This window comes from Mastomys coucha, unplaced genomic scaffold, assembly GCF_008632895.1.
Source record: "Mastomys coucha isolate ucsf_1 unplaced genomic scaffold, UCSF_Mcou_1 pScaffold22, whole genome shotgun sequence".
Classification (NCBI taxonomy): Eukaryota; Metazoa; Chordata; class Mammalia; order Rodentia; family Muridae; genus Mastomys; species Mastomys coucha.
The window spans coordinates 151,496,967-151,509,079 of NW_022196905.1; the positions used below are offsets into that span (position 1 = coordinate 151,496,967).

Here is a 12,113-nt window from a genome sequence, read left to right on the forward strand (position 1 = left end):
TTTTTTTTTTTTTAGTTTATCTGCATTTATTTTATGCTGAATTTATTCCAGTACCATGAGTTTTTGTTTCTTCAGTTTCTTCTGGAATATCTTTTTCTTCTGTGCCACCTCCTCTTCTGGCTTTGGAACAATCTGCTCCTTCTCAGTGAGGATCATCTCAATATGGCAGGGGGAACTCATGTATGGGTTGATCCGGCCATGATCTCTGTAGGTCCGTCGGTGCATCTTAGGTGCCTTGTTCACCTGGATGTGTTCAATGACTAGAGAATCTACGTCTAAACCCTGAAGTTCAGCATTACTCTCTGCATTTTTAAGCATGTGCAGCAAAAACTCAGCACTCTTTTTTGGCCACCGTCCCTGTGTCCAGCCCCACTGTTTGGCCTGGGCGCACCTACCAACTCCACCATTATACCGCCAGAATGGCACACATTGCTTCTTCAAAGTGACATCCTTTAGATACTTGGTGGCTTTGCGGATATGTATGCCCTTGATGGCCTGGGCAGTTTCCCGGGTGTTCTTAAAGTGAACACGGAGGTTTGAACCTCTTGATTTGCATTATTTTGTGGGGTTTTCCGGGTCGAGGGAGTAGCGAACCATCTTCACGGGTCACCTCTGGCCGCTTACAGGAAGAGCTCTCCTGTATTTCTTTAAGGGAGTTATTCATGTCCTTCTTAAGTTACTCTATCAGCATTATGAGATATGATTTTAGATCCAATTCTTGCTTTTCCAGTGTTTTAGGATATCCAGGACTTGCTGCCGTGGGAGTACTAGGTTCTGATGAAGCCAAGTAGTCTTGGTTTCTGTTGGTAGGATTCTTGCATTTGCCTTTTGCCATCTCTTGATTTTTGGTGTTAGATGTTCTTAGTGTCTCTGACTAGAGCTTGTCCTGTCCCCTGCGACTTGTGGGGCCTATTCCTGCAAGACAGATTTTTTTAAAATTAGTTGTAAGAATTCAAATTTTTCATATAAAAGCCATTATTGAAATTGTTTTGGTATGTAGTTCCAGAAGGAAACATCTTATATTTTTCTTTACCTACAAATTCATCATATACATACACAAACTTAAGGTGAGCACATTTATAGTAACATGCATGCACACACATGCATGCACACACATGAGTACAACAGACACACACACAAACACAAGTACAGATATATCCATAAGTAAAAACTGCATACTTCAGCTGCAATTCTAGTAACACATCTCAGCTTTGTGAATGCTCTCTCTGCAAATGAAAATGCCTTAAAGCATCAGGGTAGAAAGACAAAATACTACATCACTTATCTCAGAAAACCTTAGTATCAACTAATAAGAACAAGTTAAATTATTCCAACCAGAAACAGTAGAAAAAAAAAAAAAACAAGGAAAGCTATAACAACAAGTGTCATCTCACTTTCACTGGTTCATATATGTACAAGAACATTCTGTCACTTTTTACAGCATATTATTTATTTCTGAACACTAACATGCAACATTAAGACCATGGGTTTTTTTCTTTATTATGCATAAAATACAGAGCTACACACAGGTTTCCAATGTTACAGTAATTCAAAATTTTTAGGTTGGATGCAAACTTCCCTAGACTTTTTTGGCATTATGCTTTGTGATTAGCTCATTATGGAGGACTGAGAAGTATGTAATTATCAGGAGAAATAGAGCACTCACATGATGTTACCAGCAAGCACAACCTTACAGAGCTGAAATGTTTTCAGGTCAATTAGGTCTCATTGGAGCTTCTGGATTTGCTGTCTTCCTTCGTTACAAGTATTGATACAAAAGGAAATCAATATGTTTATGATGACCAAAGTTTTCTACTGAATATTTCCAAGATATCCCTATGGTGGCATCTACAATATGTTATGAGTAGATAACTGAATATTGTGAATTTTATTGCTGGATCCGGATAGTGTCCAGCAGCAGCTGTCTTACTGAGATTTCAATATTGAGTTCCAAGCCCTTCACCTCCATGCCAACAGAGCTGCAAAGAAAACATTTCCTACAGCATAGAGACGAGAATTGGCTTCTCCACTTGGCAACAGATCCTGTGTTGATGATTTTTAAAAGAATAAGTGTTCAGTTCAAGGGCCCCAGAGAGGCTGATGACTGTAGCTCTGGTCATTTGAGGGGGGAAAAGGAAGGAGATTATTAGAAGCCAGGGGCAGGACATAGAACAAAAAGCATTTCTTCTAATTTAACAACAAAAAAAATTAAGTAAAAACAAGTTTTGAGTAATAACATATGGAGCCCCTTGTAATTAGATCAAGAGCCCATAGATGCATAGATTCATGTCTTTGATGTGTCTGGCCTGAAGATCAATTATACACATGGTAATGTCCAATTTCCATAAGAATAAAGGAAATGACAATTATATGTTGGCTTAATTCTGTTTGACAAAGACTCTTCAGACGCCTTAGTAAGTAACTTGGTTGCATTCCATGTGGATCTCCTTCTCCATGAAGAAAATAATTAACTTGTGTAATAAGCGGGCTCAGTATCCTCTCAGGGGACACGAGCTCTTGTCTCTCCCAGAGTGAGAAGAAGATAAAGAGCTGTTGGGGCTCCTTCATCTCCATCTGAAGGAAAGCATAAGTGTGTGGACTATGTGGAGGAGTTTCAGAGTGCAGCCACTGGGTCTTTCGGAGTCTACAAAGCACTTAAGAAGGAAGCCTCTCCTGGCTCCTTTCCCCAAGCATGTCATTATGACTCTAATGTAGCCTTATACTGAAAATGATTTCTATCTCCCTGATGGGTTGGATATCTTAACCTTAGGCAAGATCCAGGTTCTATAATTTTGTATTGACTGGTAACTAATTTTTAACATGCCTTTAGTTATGAGGTACTGTACCTAGCCCTGGGTTTCAGTCATGCATAATATACTTTGAGTTTATTCCCTCCATGCCCACAAATCTTCCCCTTTCTCCTAGGTCCCCTCTTCCATGAGTTGACTTTGTTTCTGTTTCCCTAAACAGTTTAATAATAAAGCCTGATGTGAAACTCAGGAAAATCTAGTTTCATCTTTTATTTGGACTACTAAATAGTCATGTGGCTTTGGGTGGCTCATGAATCTCTTGAATACTATGAAGCTTTGACAAATCTTCTAAGATGTTCCACACTTCTAAAGTCCAGTGGTTCAATGTACAGTGATGACACTTTGCCAGGAAGAGTTTACCAGCTACAATGGAAGAGGGAAGTCTCGTTAGAAAACAGGACCGTGGTCTAACTCTCCAGCATACCTAACCACTAAAGCCACATACTCTATATTTCTAGGTACTTAGAAGCCCCAGAGAGATTGACAAAGGCAAGTATTCTCATCATCTCTAGCAAATATCAGCACCTTAACAGAGTGTGTCTAGGATAAGTAGGCTCTAGAGACTATTTGTGTCATGTTATGTTCCAGTAGAGATGCAGAGCATAGCGACTGGAACATTCCTCTCCCTGAAAGGCCATCGTGAAAAGATGCTTGGAAGCCATCAAAAGTACAACTTCCAAATTAAAAAACATCAGAACAACAGAAGAACATACAGACCTCTTAGAAACCCACCTTGAAGTCGCTGGGAGCTTGAGTTCCAGAGCTGAAACCCCTTCTTTAACCAGAGCCAAACATTTCATATGGTGAAGTACAAATGCCAGTGTGTACACTTAAAACGGAAGGCAGAATGATTTAAAGGAAGCCTTGCTGCTTTCCAGTGCATGGTAAGTACCACAGATTTCCTGAAGATGGTATTAATTTCCTCTAATAATAATTTCTGGCTCATTAAGTTCATTGCCGTCTACCTTGCATATCCTTATCAAGTGTGCAGACCCTGTGTGACTTCCCCTGGGAGTCCAGCTGCCATATCAGAAGGGCTCACACTTTCAAAGGATTAATCACACCTCTCTGGGGCTTTTAAAAATCTCTTGCTAATCTGCATACTTTCACTTTGGCTGACTGGGCTAGCCTTGCTTCTGAGTGATATAGATGACAGGAGCATGCTGGAAAGGAGGGCATTATAACTTATACCAATGCAGAGTTCACACGCCATGCAGAATGGATAAGCCAACTCATATTTCTTCTTTTTTTTTTTCCTTCTTCCTCTGAAAGCAATAGTTGAAAGCACAGATCATCCCAATATGCATAAAGTGGCTTTCTGATTAAAGGGATTGAAGGGATTGTCCTGCCCACAATAGGAGTCCTAATTCAATTGCACAGAGTGACTTAATCTCTCTAGGCTGACTCTGGGTAGTTAGCCTAAGCACTGGCATGATTCCTAAAAGCAGAACTGACCCTTGCTTTAAGACCTATCCTGCTTAGGATGCTACAGGGAAGGATGGCACGCTACATCAGAGCCAACAGTCTCATTGTACAGGATCACTGTTGTTCCAGGACAGATATATTCTCTCCTGACAGCAATCAGGAGCCACTCACACAGTCACCTCATTGTACAGGATCACTGCTGCTCCAGGACAGGTATACTCTCTCCTGACAGCAATCAGGAGCCACTCACACAGTCACCCCTCTCCACACACCGGGAACATTCACTGGTTTTCTCATCTAAGAATTAGGACTATTTTAAGGAGACTGGAAATCAAGATATTTTCTTTTGTCGTTCTTCGTTATCATGACTCCTTTTAGCCTGACGCACTTTAACTGAAGTAGTTGGAATTTGTTAACATACCATCCAGAAGGTGACTGGAGGGACAGGAGGACTGGGAAGGGACAAAGTGGTCTGGGTGTGACCTCTAAGTACAATAGGCATTCTGCAGGAAGCGCTCATGTTGACTCAAGCTGTATGTGGAGACAAATCACCTGAAATCTTTTTCATCAGGTGATTTTTAACACAATTGATGTGTACATATCCAAATGTGAACTACAACCCCATATGGTATGAACTTAGTTCCCAGATTCCTGAGCTATATATCTCATGTATGAATCACATTTCACTGAAACCATAGAAAAACCACAAACAGCCAAATTCTGGTAGCTCCATCTAGCCATACAAACTTTAAAATGGCTAAGTATCTCTCATAATTCAGACTACTATGTTCAAATTCAAAGAGTTCGCATATAAGGTCATGTAAAAATAATATACACAGAAGTGCTAAGGTTTTGTGTTTTAAAATTGAATCTATCTGGCTAGACACTATTACAGAGGCTATGGTGTGCTCACAAAAAGAGGCCTATCATGAATGCCCTCCAAAAGACCCAACAAGCAGCTGAAAGAGTCAGATGCAGATATTTACACCCAACCAATGGACAGAAGCTGCTGCCCCTGTGGTTGAATTAGAGAAAGACTGGAAGAAGCTGAGAAGGAAGATGACCCTTTAGGAGGGCCAGCAGTCTCAACTAACCTGGACCCCCAAGATCTCTCAGACACTGGGCCACCAACCAGGCAGCATACACCAGCTGATATGAGGCCCCCAACACATATACAGCAGAGGACTGCTGGGTCTGGACTCAATCAGAGACGATGCACCTAACCCTCAAGAAACTGGAGGCCCCAAGGAGTAGGGAGATCTGGTGGGGTGGGGGTGAGAGGGTAGGAACATCCCCGTGGAGACAGGGATGAGGAGTAGTCAGAAGGTGGACTTGGAGGGAGATAAAATCTATACTGTGAAAAAAGATTAAATAAAATTTAAAAAATAATAAAATTAAATAAAATTTAATCTATCTTGTATTCTCATTTTAGTTGTTGGAAGTTGGGAAACACATTTGTTACCTCATTTCTGAGTCAATCTCCTTTTAGTTAGAATCATTCACTTTAAAGACTAGCTCAGTTTGCTTTGTAAAGCTTTGAAATGATCACAGCAGTTGGTGGGGCCACCAAAGAAAGTCTACATAAATCCTTCTCTGGGAATACATTATTAGAATAGTTATTCTAGAAAAAAAATGTTCTTGGTGTTCCAGTCATGACAGTGTCTACCCCATATAATGCTACAAGGTTTTGAGCTCCGTCCGGGCTGTTCTTTCTATTAGGTGGAACATTGAATCAGCCCCTCAGAGACGACCATTGTCGTATAGACCCAAGGCTGACTGAAATCCTCATTTCATCCCTAGCCAGGCTGGCCTGCTGACTACCAGGTACTCCTGGGTACCACTTACCTATCTGTGTGGAGGGAGGACTGGGATTAAATATAGGCCCCACCCTCTGCTACAAATTAACAAATGGCTAGCTTTATTCTGACAAACAATGCACCCTAAAGCAAAACAGGCCAAAGCCCTTTAATATGCCCTTCTCAGACCTATGGTCATCAGGCATATTAGCCTCAGATCGTTTCATTTACTTTCCTATCTATCACTACCTCCAAGGTACTCAGGCTGTCCATTCCGTAATCCAAGATGTAAAAGGACCCAGGGTGGAGGCGCAGCATCAGCTTAGCAGGACGGCCATCTTTGCTTTCTTTGACAAAAACAGACTCAGGCTTAGTTTCTTTAAGAAAACCCTCATTGCACAGTCCAGGCTCTGTCACCAAGTCTCTGGTGTCACCAGCCCTCAGCTTTTCATAGTCAACAAGACTCCAGCACTTCTAACTTTCTGTTCTTTAGTTTTAGGGAGACAAGCTCCTCTCATCCATTCTTGGTCTCAATCTTGACTCCACATCTAGCTTGCACATATCAGAGGCCCTTGTATGGGAGAGCATAAGGTGACCTGAGAAAGAGATACACCATGACAGTCCAAGAAAAGAGGTGGATAAGCCCAAAGCTCTGCCAGATGTTGACTTAAAATTAAGCTGTTTCCCATCTTTAAATATAATTGATCCACTTTTGGGGGGAGGGGGTGGAGATGTTTGAAGTGGCGGGCTGGATTTCATATGTTTCATTGACAGCTGATTTTTCTGATTTCCTGGACTTTACAGTATAAAAGACCTCTTTTAACTAAGTAAGTTGATGATAAAATCACTGATGGGATGAAAAACTGCCAGACCCAGCACCTCCTCAGAGAAGCCCTTTCCTGATAATACTTCTTTCCTCTCAAAGACATTTCAGCCTATACAATTAGGGGAGGGAGTAGGAGCATGCTGGTGTGTTCTCTGTGTCAGCAGGAGCTAAATCACAACAGGAAACAAAACACATGAAGTCTCTGGGTCTTTGTGGTCCCTCAGCCCTTTCCTAAAAGGAGACCAAAGGTGAATACAGAATTATGGCCCAAACTTGCTGCCAGCACATTCATCTCTATCTTTGTTGGTCATTCTGTTTCCTTCAGACTTGGTCAACTTATCTATAACTTCCTGCTGATCTTAAGATATTATCAAACGCTGACGAAAGCACAGATGTTCACCTAGTGAACTGCTGCATTCTCTGAAGATAACGCATATGGGAACTTGGGTTTGCTTAGCACAGTACTAACCAAATTTCTTGATGCATTAACTGAAAAGATATGGGGTTTTGCATGTATAGTAGATTTTTCTTTCTTTAGTAGACTTGAGTTTCTTCATTAGCCATTTATCCATGTTGAAGAAGATACATTTTGCTCTCAACTAAAGGGAATATCCTCTAAAGAGATTTAAAACCCAAACTAGAAATCAAACAATAATTCAACAGTAAATTGCTATTTAGTATTTTAAAACTTAAAAGCACTTTTTTTTTACTTACTATTTTCTAATTCAGACCTTACAGTGTTTGTCTAGATGTCCTAATTTATTGCTATGGAACAAGTTTACAAAAAGAAAACCATTTTTTTTCTTAATCCTCCCAGTTGCCTTCAGCAACACTGCTTTGAGGAATGTACTGGAGAGTGGCTGGATTTCCCTTGAGCCTTCTGGCTGCTCTACAAGAGGACTGCCATGTTTGAGAAACTGCATATACCAGTTTGTCTCCCCACACTGAGCTTCTTGTGTTATGCAGTACTCTCTGGGCTGCACAGATCCATGGTGCATGCTAACAATAATGTCTTGCCTCTAATGTAGACTGCACTGAAACCCTCTTCTTTCAGGCTAGCGAGCTTGCAATTATTCTTTCCTCTTCTGGGCAGTGAGGGCCAAGGTATGGCTTTTTGAAGACCCTGAACTGCAGAAAAGACTTGGGGTCATCAACTCTCAGGAAGTTTTAAGATTTAACAGAGAATTTGGGAGAAAGAATATGAGTAGAACAAAAATCATTCTTTATTACAGTCTTCTTAGACTATTTATTTAGTATTTTAAAACAATTATTCAAAAATAATCCAAATACATGTTTGCTTAAATGTTTTCTCTCTAGTCTACTTTGCTTCTATAACATGTATGCTTCAAGTAAGCCTTGAAATGTTTCTGGTAAAAACTGAAGAAAGATTACAGGTGTGTGTGCATGTGTGTGTGTGTGTGTGTGCCTATGTGCCTGTGTGTTTATGTGTGTATTTGTGTTGTGTGGTATGAGAGTATGTGATATGTGTGGATGTGTATTTGTACATATGTGGTATGTTTTCTGAAACTTCTTTCATTCTGTGTTAAACCTACCTTTCAAACCAAAGGTAATTTTATTATACTCAGCAACCAGTAACTCTGAGGAAAGGTTTCTCAGATTGTACATAACAAACAGGCTCTTAAGCACACTAGGTCAGTGGTCTGTACTCCTAACTTCAGGAGTGTGAAGCAGGGGCTTGAGAATTAGCAGCCATCCTGGTTTACAAAATAAGTTTCAAACCAGTCTACGTTATGTAGAGACCCTCCCTATCTAAACAAACAAATAAGACAGAGGGAGGGCAGTATCTTATTTTGCAGGCCTATCTAGCATGCAAAACATGAGCTATACCAGATATATGAGATAGACACAACTTATTTATTATACAGGGCATAATTTACAAGTAACCTTAAATACTTCCAAAAGCTGCTTAATTTTGCAACGTGCTCATGAAACTCCACACGGCCAGGATTATTTTGGGAAAGAGGCAATCTTTCAAAGGTGCTCTGAGTTAGTTAGGATGTCATGAGAGGAGGAAAGTCTGGAGTTGTGAGAAGCACAGCTAAGACGGTGTTTTGTGTACTTTGAGGTTGCTGTGATAAAATGGCTGACAAAGCAACCTAAAGGATAAAAGGTATGTTGTCTTAGCCCTCGACGCCCAAGAAGGTAGCACGAATAAACTACACAGATGCCTGGAGTCAGATGAGAAGCAGAAGCATACTGGTTTATTTTTACAGTGGAGAGTGCCTTTATCCACTCTGCTCACACCCCCTCGGTCCAGAACTGCTTGGCCCACGCATTTGGCACCAGCCGATTGGCTGTTCAGGTCACATGCTCTGTCTTCGTTCTTTTCTGGGTGTCTGGCTGGAGCTTAATAAATGTGGAAGTACCTGCTGCGCATGCATGGGCCATTGTTGGCTGCTAGTCACAATATGCTGGCTCAATCCTCCTACAAAGATACATTTGGATTAAAGTTCCAGAGGTGTACAGTCCAACATGGCAGAGAAGCTACATCGGCAGAAAAAGAAGGCATGGTGATTGGAGCAGAACCTTAGATCCACACTCAGGAAGGAGACAGGTGAACACGTACAAGGGATCCCAATGGGTCCCTCCCTCCAGCGAGGCTCCACATCCTGAAGGCTCAACAATCTTTCCATAAAGCGCCACCATCTGAGGAATGCAGGATACTATATAGGGGACGTTTGCCTTCAAATCACAACAGGTTGCAAATGTATGAGAGCTCCAAATGGTATCGCTGAGTATCAGGTTCACTAATCTACACGGAAGACAAAGTCTGGGGGGACTAGCTTACCGCTAGACAAACCAGCAGCCAGGCATTGCAGCTGTCACTGTGAAGAGACTTCCTTAAGCCCAGCGACCTCGCCTGTGGCAAAGAACACCAAGACTCCACTGAGGTAAGCTGCCTGCTACCCGTGGCTACAGAGCTGCCTTGGAGGAACTGAGAATAAAAAAGGATTACTCATTCATTTTTCCCAGGGAAATTTAAAAACATGCTCTAGAACTGAGAAACTAGCTACTCCACTCAAAGTCTGAACAACGAAATGAACTCTTAAATGCCTCAGGATCATTAGATCAGTGTGAAATTGGATGATATTTTCACATTTCTCAACAATGACTTTATAATATTATAGTAGTATCTCCCTTCCTTCAAAAAACGTTCCTCAAGCTGCTGCAATTGGCCTTACACACCTTGTCCTCTTCACCTTTAACTGTCTAGCAGACACAGCCAAGAGTTATCTGAGAAGGAAGTCTCAACTGAGAGACTGCACAGCTAAGACTGGCCTACAGGCATGTCTGTAGGCTACTGCCTTGATAGAGGATGTGAATTAAGGTAAGAGGGCAAGCCAACTGTGTTCTCTGAGCAGATGGTCCAAGACTGTAAAAGAAAGCAGCCCAAGCATGAGCCCATGAACCAGCCAGCAAGCATCTCTGCCCCATGGTTTCATCTTCAAGTTCTTTCTTTTGTTCTTGCCGGAGTCTTTGCTTTTTATTATTATTATTATTGGTTATTTTATTTATTTACATTTCAAATGTTACCTCCCTTTCCCGGTTTCTCCACTGAATACCCCCTATCCTCCAACCCTTCCCCCTGCTTCTCTGAGGGTGCTCCCTTACCCACCCAACCACTCCAGCATTCACCTACGCTGGGGCATGGAGCCTTCACAGGGCCAAGGGCCTCCCTTCCCATTGATGCCAGATAAGTCGATCCTCTGCTATACATTTGAAGCCATGAGTCCCTCCATGTGTACTTTCTGCTTGGTAGTTTAGTCCCTGGGAGCTCTGGAAGGCTGGTTGACTGATATTGTTCTTCCTATGAGGTTGCAAAACCCCTTCAGCTCCTTCAGTCCTTGCCCTAACTTTCCATTGGGGTCCCCATGCTCAATCCAATGGTTGGCTGCAAGCATCTGCATCTGTATTGGTAAGGCTCTGGCAGAACTTCTCAAGAGACAGCCATATCAGGCTCCTGTCAGCAAGCACTTCTTGGCCCTGGTGTCTGTCTTTCAATGACAGACTGTGACCATAGATGAAATAAAACCATTCCTCCATTAAGTTGTGTTTGGACATTAGTTATGGCTTTTAGTGTTGTGATAAAACACTTGGCTATAAGCAACTTGTAAAGGAAAGGTTTTATTTCATTGTGTAACTTATACTCCATCATCCAGGGTAGTCAGGGCAGAAACCTGGAGGCAGGAGCCTGGAGTTAGGAAGTGATACAGAGGCCATGGAGGGTGTTGCTGAATGGAATGTTCCTTGTGGCCTTCTTGGCTGCTTTCTTACAGTGCCCAGGCCCACCAGTCTGGAAGTGGTACTGCCCATAGTAATCCAGACCACCTCACATCAATAATTAATCAAGAAAACTTACCACAGATCAATTTATGGGGGCCTTTTCTCAAAGTTCTCTCTTCACAAATGACTGAACTAGCTAGCACAGTCATGGGTTTTTTCTGTGGTAACACGATGGAGCTAGGACTTCCCTGTTACTTAAATTCTCTCACCTGTAGCTATTGCACCTCTAAGATACACAAAGGGAGTCCTCCTGTGTGTCACTGCACATCCCAGATCCCCTCTGAAGGTGCAGAGTGCACTTCTCCTTCCCACAGTGACATCTGTATGAATCTACACATCAACTGAGAGGAGGCAGCATGACGCAGTTGAATACAGGAGTCATGGAATACAGTGTCCTGATTCCCTTCAGCAGTCATGTGTGACGTCTCTATGATAGACAGTCTCCTAGATGGTGGAGCCTACACCAGCAGCATGTCTGTTCAAAAGTAACTCATAACAAGGTTCATGCTGACATCATGTTCTAATTCTAGTGTGAGGAGGAAAAGGGAATCAACCCTCATGCTTTAGGAGCAGGTATTGGAACTACTTATCATGACAGCAGCCTCGGCTGTCCTGACTGGTGCAGCTTTGTGGTCCTGCTAACCCTGAAATTAGTAAGTACAAAGTCATCATGTGCCACCAATGGCTTACTCAATCCATTGAGCAAGTATCAACTAGCTGGCATGGAGGTAAATGGGCTTTTCATTGTTTTTAAGAAAGTGAAGTTAAAAATTTCTAAAACAAAAGGATATTTACAATATGGAAAATAAGTAGAAATGACTGTTGTAAACCACATGTTTGTTTTGTAATAGTGATAAATGTGTTTTTTATTCAAACACACGATTCATATTCAAATACTCTTCTGGGTGACAACACAGATTTTTCTTGTCTATTCTCCATGTAGTTGGTTAG

General features: G+C 41.7%; 1 pseudogene across 1 annotated transcript; it reads right to left on the minus strand.

The window, feature by feature from the left end:
- Positions 1–11: 11 nt before the first annotated feature.
- Positions 12–612, minus strand: LOC116071132 (annotated as a pseudogene). The gene has a single exon (XR_004110718.1). The product of XR_004110718.1 is annotated as a 60S ribosomal protein L17 pseudogene (transcript).
- Between the last annotated feature and the right edge of the window lie 11,501 nt (positions 613–12,113).